The following is a 9,967-nucleotide window of genomic DNA, read 5'->3' on the forward strand; positions in this document are numbered from 1 at the left end:
AATTAAAATATTGAAGAGCGTTGGTAAATTTCCTATTGTAATCTCCCTTATTTGAATAGTTCCACCTTTGAAGTAGTTGTTTGTTCAATATAAGTTGTTTGAGGTTACATCCTTATTTTCTTATAGGTGCAAGAGTTCATGTTGACTTGGGTACTCCATGTATTAAATGTATTAAAAATGACTGCTCTTTGATCATTGTATTGATAAAATTTATAGTAGGAGAGCATTAAATAAATACGAAGCTCTATTAGGACATTACTTCGTAGACATAGGCAATTTGCCAAGCCATATATATCTTATGTTCTTTGAATGATTGTTCTTTTTCCTATGTGAAATGTGCATTGTTCTTTCTTTTATGTGAAATGTGCAAGATGAGTGTAGACATTTGATACAACCTTTAAATTTAGATGAGGTGCATATATGACTATACAGTAAATATTTACAGGAATCGAAAGAGGTATTTGTGACCTTAATTCAAATCCCCAAACCCCCCCCCTCTCATTGTCAGACTGATAATCAAAAAACCAAGTTGAAAGTGTAGTTTTCTAAGTGATATAGAAGTGGAATATTCGTAGAGGGAACCTACAGTCCGAATCCAAATCCAACAGCAGATAAATGCATCCCACAACACCCTCAAGGTGTCTTTGCGGATTCTACTCAAATCAAGAAAATAGAAAGATTCCCAAAAAAAAAAAAAAGAAAATAGAAAGATAAATTGGTGATTTTTTTATATCAGAAAATAAAAAATATATAAATAAACAAATAAATAACAAAAAGTACATAGAAGAAAAGGAAGAATGGCCAAATGTTGAGGGTCTAATTCAGGTTTCTTTCGTTGTGTCTAGCTATGTTCGACTTTGAAGGAAAAGGATTATTATTGGTTTCTGTAGATTTCTAGTCGATCAAAGACGAATCATCTGGGCATGCGCTAATCATAAAGATAAAAAAGTATATAATGCTTGAGAAGGCACAAAATTAAAGTTGCTGAAACATCAAAGAACTACTTTTGACACAAAAAGATAAAAGGCAAAAAACCACCCACAAACCCAAGGTTAGAAAAAAGCTCAATAGGAATTCGTGATAGACGTTTGAGGAAAATTACTACCATAGAATGTTATAGGCTAAATTTTGACACCAGAATTTACTACCAATAGCAACCATGAAGATAACTCAAAGCTAGACTTCCATAAAGGCTGTGCAGCAGATTAGCCCAAATAAAAAATTAGTTGCTTTGGACCCTTCACGAACCAATTAGCTTTTCTCAACTCAATTACTGGACTACAAATCTACAAAGAAATTGTTGGGCCTGGCCCATTAGGCCCATGTTTTAAGTGAAGCAATAGGGTTTTCTTTTGAAAACCTATTGCTGCCTCACAATAGTAGCCGCACAACAGAACATAAGAAAAGAAAAGACTGCAGACAGAAGAGAGTGAGAAGAAAGAGAGGAAGAAGAAAGGTTTTTTTTTTCTTCTGGTTTTTCCGGAGAATCCAATGGTGAAACGTTGCCGGAATGAAGTGAGATTTGAAGGGAATGATCTTGGCACCTACCTCTTCATATCCAACGGTCAGAATATCATTCTACCATAGTTCTCGGGAAGCCTCTCTGGTGACTTTTCTCCATTCTCTCTGATTTCAATTTCTTTGATGATGTGGTTGTGACTTTGTGTTCCTCTATTGTTATCTAAATATGAAATATTGATTGTATGTCCATTATTAGTGATAGTGAAGTTTGAGTGGACTCCGATAACGATTCCATAGTTTTTTCTCTTGTGGGTTTTTCCACGTTAAAAATTCATGTGTGTTTGTTATGGTTTGCTTGTTGAATGCCTGATCCATTAGTGTTGTGTTTGTTACTTTAATTTACACTAATATATTGTATAGCCTCCCATCAAAGTGGTATCAACACCAAGTCGATAGTTGTGTAAATTAAAATGGAAAGTACCTCAAGTACTATGATTAAGTTTAATTGATCAAATTGGTTGATTTGGAAGCCTATGATGGAAAATCTCTCATTTTGTAGGGATTTATATGAACCTGTTGAAGGTGATATTAATCGACCATTAGATATGTCTGAAGCTGAGTGGACCAAATTAAATAGGAGAACTGTTGGCACAATCTGACAGTGGTTGGACATTAATGTTTTCCATCATGTTGCATGTTGCAAATGAGTCATCGGCGCAAGAACTTTGGAAGAAGTTAGCGAGTCTTTATAAGAGGAAGACAGCTGGGAATATAGCTTTTCTGATGAGAAAGCTTGTTAATATGAAGTTGAAAGAAAATACTTCAGTTACTGAATACTTGAATGAATATTAAAACATAGTGAATCAGTTGAATACAATGAGATTGAAGCTTGAAGATGAGTTGCAAGCTTTATTATTATTGAGTTCCTTACCAGATTCTTAGGAGACTTTGGTTGTATCAGTTAGCAATTCTGTTCCAGAGGGTAAACTATCATTGAACATGGTTACCAGTGCATTATTGAATGAAGCCACAAGAAGGAAGTCCATGGGTTCAAATGATGCACAAGCACTTGTCACAGAGAACAGGGGGAGGAGCAAAGACAAGTTTAACAAAGGTCATGATAAAGCCAATAGTCATGGTAAATCAAAAGACAGATTAAAATCTAGAGAAAAATTCAAGTGTTACCATTGTGGCAAAGAGGGGCATATGAAAAGAAAGTGTAGAATTTGGAAAAGAGAGCAAAATGAAGAGAGCAGTCAGAAGAAATATGATGATAATAACACTGCCTCTATAGCATCTGATGATGCTTTAGTTCTTCTTCCTTTTGGTGAGGACCAGCATTTGTATGTGTCAGATCACCAGGCTTAGTGGATTATTGACACAAGAGCTTCTTATCATGCTACTCCTATTAGGGACTCCTTCACTAAATACAAAGTACGAGACTTTGGAACTATGAAGATGGGGAACATTAGTGCTTGCAATATTGTGGGTATTGGTGATGTTTGTATAGTGACAAACATGAGCTACACACTCACTTTGGAAGATGTACAGCATGCTCCTGATTTGTGTCTCAATTTGATCTCGGGGATTGCCTTGGATAAAAAAGGATTTGAGAGTACCTTCAGTAATGAAAGGTGGAAGCTCACCAAGGGGTCATTGGTGGTTGCTACAGGAGATGTTTATTGCTCTTTGTACATGACAAGAGGAAGAATATGTGAAGGTGGATTGAATGCAGCAGAGGATGATTCCTTACCTGATTTACGGCATAGGAGACTGAATCACATAAGTGACAAGGGCTTGCATGTTCTAGAAAAGAAGTCATGATTCCTCTTGTCAAATGTATGTTTTTAAATCCTTGTGATTATTGTTTATTTGGTAAACAACATAGAGTTTCATTTCAAAAACATCATGGTAGGAAGTCAAATTTATTAGAATTGGTACATTCTGATATTTATGGTCCATTTGAGGTTCCATCATTAGGAGGCAATAGATATTTTATTACTTTCATTGATGATGCATCACGAAAGATGTAGTTGTTTTTGTTGAAATCCAAAGACCAGACACTCCATTATTTTCACCAATTCCATGCCATGGCCGAAAGAGAAACAGGAAAAAATTATAAAGTATCTCTGCACTAATAATGGAGGAAAGTACACATCAAAAGAGTTCAAGAGCTATTATTCTAGGGTATGGTATCAAACATGAGAAAACAATTCCTAGAACCCCTCAACACAATGGGGTAACAAAGAGATACAACCGAACCATTGTTGAGAAAGTGAGATGCATGTTGAAGATGGCTATGTTGCAAAAACCATTTTGGGGAGAAGCAGCCAATACTGCTTGTTATCTGATGAATAGGTCTCCATCAGCTCCTTTAAAGTCTGATATTCCAGAAAGGGTGTGGAGAGGGAAGGATGTCTCCTACTCTCATCTGGAGATGTTTGGTTGCAAGGCATTTGCACATATATCAAAGGAGCAAAGACCAAAGCTTGAAGACAAGGCAGTTCCTTGCATATTCTTAGGATATGGAAATGAAGAATTTGGGTACAGATTATGGGATTCAAAAAAGAAGACGACTTTCAGAAGTAGAGATGTAATATTTCGTAAAGCTAAAAATATTATACTTTGAGAAGTCTGAGAAGCCAACTCATGTTGAGAATATTATGTTTGATCACACATCCGTTCTAGGAGGAGAACCTACTCATGAAGAACAGGTTGATCTTAATGATCCAAAGATTGTGACAGATGATTCTATGGAGCATGAGGATATTGAGCAGGGGGAGCAGCCCCCACAAGAAGAGGTTGTAGAATTTCAAGTGAGACGGTCCACAAGAGAGCATGGACCAACACAAAAGTATCTCAGTTCTGAGCATATTCTTCTTACTGATGAGGGAGAGCCGGAAGCTTTCAGGAAGCAGTAATCCACAGTGATAAAATTAGTTGGATGAAAGCTATACAAGAAGAGATGAGTTCCTTGCATAAGAACCATACTTATGAGTTGGTTACACTTCTTAAAGGCAGAAAAGCATTGCGGAACAAATGGGGTATACAAGATAAAGAGAGATGCATATGGGAAACTAATAAAGCACAAGGTATACAAGGCTTGAAAGGGTTCGAACAGAAGAAGGGCATTGACTTTGATGAGATCTTCTCTCCAGTTGTAAATTTGACATCCATTCGAGTCATTTTGAGTTTAGTAGCTAGCATGGACCTTGAGCTTGAGCAGTTAGATGTGAAAACTGCATTTCTTCATGATGACTTAAATAAAGAAATTTATATGATGCAACTAAAAGGGGTTAAAGTCAAAAGGAATGAACACTTGGTATGCAAGTTAAAGAAGAGTCTTTATGGACTAAAGCAAGCACCAAGGCAGTGGTACAAGAAGTTTGACTCACTTATGGTGGCTATTGGGTATAAGAGGACTCAAGCAGATTATTGTGTATATTTCAAAAAATTTCTAGATGGTAAGTTCATTGTTCTTCTCCTTTATGTTGATGACATGTTGATCATTGGACAAGATGCAGATATGATTAACAAGTTGAAAGAACAGTTGTTCAAGTCCTCTGATATGAAGGACTTAGGGCTGGCAAGACAAATATTGGGCATGCAGATTGTTTGAGATAGGAAGGTTAGGAAGCTATAATTGTCACAAGAAAAATATGTTGAACGGGTGCTTAAAAGGTTCGACATACAGGGTGCTAAGCCTGTAAGCATGCCTCTTGCCAGTCACTCTAAACTGAGTAAGCAATCATGTTCATCTATCAGTCAAAAAAGAGAAGCAATGCTAGGTATTCTTTACTCTTCTACAGTTGGTAGTCTTATGTATGCCATGGTCTACACTAGACTAGACATAACACAAGCAGTTAGTGTTGTGAGCAGGTTTCTTGATAATCCAGAGGAGATCATTGGGAAGCTATGAAATGGATCTTAAGATATTTGAGAGGGAGTTCCAAATTGTGTTTGTGTTTTGGAGGTTCAAATCCAGTCTTGGAAGGGTATGTTGGTTCTGATATGGCAAGTGACCTTGATTGTAGAAAGTCAACTTCTGGGGTATTTGTTTACTTTTGCAAAGGGAGTTGTCTCTTGGCAATCCAAACTACAGAAATGTGTGGCTTTGTCTAGAACTAAAGCTGAATACATTGTTGTTGTAGAAGCAGGGAAAGAAATGTTGTGGTTGAAAAGATTTCTCCAAGAATTGGGTTTGAAGCAAGTATGTGGTATATTGTGACAGTCAGAGTGCTATAGACTTGAACAAGAACTCTATATATCACTCTCGTACAAAGCACATTGATGTAAGATATCATTGGTTGTGTGATGTGGTGGAAGATGAGCTGTTGAAGATTGTGAAAATTCACACTGATAAGAATGCCTCTGATATGTTAACAAAGATTGTTACTCGAGAGAAGTTTGAGATGTGCAAGGAACTTGCGCACATAGATTCCAAGTAAGGAGTCAAATTGTGGTTTCCTCCCTCATGGGCACGGAGGGGGAGATTTGTTGGGTCCGGCCCATTAAGCCCATGTTTTAAGTGAAGCAATAGGGTTTTCTTTTGAAAACCTATTGCTGCCTCACAATAGTAGTTGCACAACAGAACAAGAAAAAAAGAAAAAAGAAGAAGAAGAATGCACATAGGAGAGAGAGTGAGCAGAAAGAGAGGAAGAAGAATTTTATTTTATTTTTTTTCCGGTGAATCCGACGATGAAACGTTGCCAGAATAAAGTGAGATTTGAAGGGAATAGTCGTGACACGTAGTTCTTCATATCTAACAGTTAGAATATCATTCTACCACAGTTCTCGGCATATGAATATTCTCTAACCAAGATATTTCTTCTACGGCCTCCTGCCAGAATACTAAGACACTACTTCTAGTCTCTCATAGAAAGGCAATGTAGCTGGTTCACCAATGGCTGAATGAACCGCTGAAGTGAGGAAAGGTTAGAAGACCAAGAATAATTTATGCAGCATTGATCATAAAATGTTAAATATACCCATTCTGTTACATCAATTCAATACTTGACTATCCACAGCCGCAACAGTGACGAAGACATAGTGCTTGTAGTTGCTGGTAATCCTGCCAGTAGGTAGCAGAGTCGAAGCCACAGGATCGCCTCTATTGCTTCACCGGTTAGAGGGATTTGGGGTCAAGAAATGAGAGTATAAACATAAGTCATCTTTTTCTGTACCCAGGAAAAAAGAAGTTTGATAATGGTATCAAACAGATGGGACTGTCACATAAACAAACTAATGTTTTTGCCAACATGTCCATTTCACTGTAAGTTCGTTCTAGATTCAATTTTCTAATGTATTTCAGTTACTTGAAAATAAAGAACAATTAGTCATTATTTTCATTGTTAATGATGAATCAAACTTCATTCATTCTCTAGTCTTTCTTTTGATAAAATGAATCATAACGTACCTCAAAATTATGGAAGGAACGTAAAGAGACCAGATATAAACTCAATGAGATTACCTAATACACCTAACAGAGCTCTGAGGCTGAATTTATTGAAAACATGAAATGGAGGCATTTTCATTGTATTGCTACCGCACTTGGACGATTGAGGTCAGCACCTTAAATAAATTAATCATTCGAAGCAGCCTCACTGCGAAAGCAGTGGTAAGACTGTAGACATGATAACCCCTCAGATCCTGCAGTGGCAGCCTCATGCACTGGGTATGAACTCTATTGGATGTTTGACCAAAACTGAAAACACAGACTAATTTTTCACTACCAGATACTAGAAAAATGTAATTTATGCAAGGGAAAGACACCCTCCATGAATAATAAATCATAAAGACGAATTATGTCTACAAATTGGGAGTCTCAACGGTGATGTGGTAAATTAGGAGCCAAAATGAAGCTTTTCTGCCTCAAACCAGAAGAGAAAAGACGTCATAGAAGGTACCAATAAAAAAGCCACAATAATTTGAATCGTAGATAATGAAATTTTCCCTTCCTCATTGCACTCTTGAAAGATGACAGAACGAAAAGGAAAATGACAGAAAGATTCGACTTCTAAACTCAACAAACTGACATGTTTTAGGTGATATACATTTGCTGGGGAAAAACACCAAAAACAGAGATGCAAATACTAATAGAAAAGAGGAATTTAATTTCGACTTCAAGTCTCAGTCTATTTGGAAACTCAAAACAGTGACATACACCCAAAAGTTTCTGAAAATTTAATGGTATTTTCAGAAACTTTAACTTACTCTACCAAAGTAAGAGATGTAGCCATTAAAAATACATATAAATAAATAAAAAGAAATACTATAACTACAACAATTTACCATAAATCCTCATTCAAACAAAATTGACACTTTCTGCAGCTTTTTACTGTGTCAAAGACGTGAATGACAAACATAACAAATCAATCTCCCATATTCTAGACGGAATTGATTATACTAGAGGTAAAGCAGAGCACACACTCTCTAAAATCAATACAACTGAAGAAAAAAATTATTAATTATTGTCACCGGAAGATCTTTAACCTATCAAAACATCACGAATGACTAAAATTCTACCACCCACCTGAAACAGAGCAGATAGACTAATTCCAGCAAGATCAAACGGTCTAGACGATATTGCAGCGGAACCGTAGAACTACTAATTGATCCAACTTTTAATACGAGATGATAATCTAATAAAAAACCAGCACCAATGTCCTGTTTCTAATTCAAATAAAGCCAGAACCTACTCCAGTTTGTCTAAATTTGTAATCTAAACTCACAAGATCATTAAACTACCGTTAACATCATATTAACAGGAGTCATTCGCTTCGATGGCATAAAAAAGAGATCAACAGCAATTCTAACACAAAGTACAACAAATTAAAAAAAGAAAGAGAGAAGGAAGTAAATTAGAAAGAACATCGCTTACAGAAACTGCAATGAGACAGTTAATTGAATAACTGATTTGTGTATTCGAGCTCCCTTCTTCTTGGAGAGAGTTGCAGACAGAGAGACTCCACTGAATCCTTATACTCTGGGGACCAACTGAGCGCTTGTTTGAGTTGTCCGTATGAAAAGAGAGAAAAAGCAAGCTGAAAGGAATATATGCGAGAAAGCGACTTTTTTATCTGATAAAGAAAGAAGAGAAGAATAGAGAAGAAAGCTTTTCCTACACGAGAAGAGAAAAAGGAGAAGGGAATCGGAAACACAGTGTCGACTTTTTTGTAACGCGGTTGGAGTTTTTGGAGTGGTGTTAGTTAAATGGCCAATCATTTGGAGGGAATTGGTTCCCCTCCATTTTTTGAATTTAAAAATAGGAAATTACGAGAGAATACGAAGCAAAGGAAAGAGAGATTAAAAAAAAGGCGAAGACTGAAGAATCCTGAAAAATCTTACCAAAAAGGAAAAAAGGGGAAAAAGAAAGTCCTGAAAAACGAAACGGTTAGATTACTGACGTGTCAACCATAAGAATGGACGTTGTTTGATCACCAAGTGGGATATTCTTGTGATTCTAAAATGAATCTCCTCAGGCGAGAAATGAAAATGAGTTTGTGGCTCACAGTTCTGTTGCAGCCTTTCTCTTACTTTTGGCTTGTCGAACTTCAAGACGCCTTGCTGTTGAAGATTTTGTTGGAGTCGGTTTTGTATTTACTGTTTTTACCACAGAGTGCAACGTACGTGACTCAACTGGAGCTCGGTGTCGGCTAGCGAGTGGTGAGTGGCAGTGGCAGTGGCAGTGGCGATGTTTTTTATTTATAGCCTTCTGCCAAGCTTTGCTCGAGTAATGCCTGTAATGGCCACTTTATCAGGCGAGAGTGGCTGTATCTAAGTATCCACTAAAAAGTTCTAAAGGTATCCACTAAAAGGAGACGACATGTCGCCTTTAATAATCCAATGGTTCTGGTCGAAATTTCTGTTTTACTTTTTCCTCCTAATATGCCTAAATTTGCGAAAGAAGGAAACCACCATTTTACGTATCGAATTCAGATTCTTTCCACTGTCGTTCATTTTATTTTTATTTTTCACAACTCACCTAATGCAAATGACCTAATTAAGTGATTATCTGGTGAACGGTGCACCCGGTGGAAAATATCTGAATTATCAATTACCATCTCTGTAGCAAATGTATTCTCTCCTTCAAAATTCAAATATCTCTCTCTCTCTCAAACCGCTAGACAAGAAACCAAACATGATGCAACTCACTTTGCCCATGATGCCACATGGTAGGAGAATAAAGATCGATCGATGCAATTAGAAGAATCAAAGGATAATGAACACTTGCACAAGAATCTCTATGATTAGATGTCTCATTTCCAGAAGAAGATTAATATATTATATATTACATCAGAAAGAACCTCGACCGTCAGAAATAGAGGAGGAAGAAAGAGGAAACAAACCCTAGGGCCTAACCTCTTTTAGAAACTCGAAACCCTAACCTTGACACTGGGATGCTTTTCGGCCGATTTCTTTTTCGTTGGGTCACCACGACACTATCTCTATACCCATGTTGTCACCATTCCTTCACTTGTGCTCGCAGGGGACTTGGGTAACCAAT

At 37.0% G+C, this 9,967-nt stretch overlaps 1 protein-coding gene across 1 annotated transcript in view; it reads right to left on the reverse strand.

The window, feature by feature from the left end:
* LOC149011293 (alpha,alpha-trehalose-phosphate synthase [UDP-forming] 1-like) overlaps positions 1–9,104 on the reverse strand; it is a gene marked incomplete at its 3' end in the record, with an annotated part of 97,013 nt that extends 87,909 nt beyond the window's left edge. The window contains 1 exon segment of the mRNA XM_089160624.1: positions 8,342–9,104.
* Positions 9,105–9,967: the final 863 nt, after the last annotated feature.

The sequence above is a fragment of the Hakea prostrata genome, chromosome 7 (genome assembly GCF_041222555.1).
Source record: "Hakea prostrata isolate BN-2017 chromosome 7, UWA_Hpros_2, whole genome shotgun sequence".
NCBI lineage: Eukaryota > Viridiplantae > Streptophyta > Magnoliopsida > Proteales > Proteaceae > Hakea > Hakea prostrata.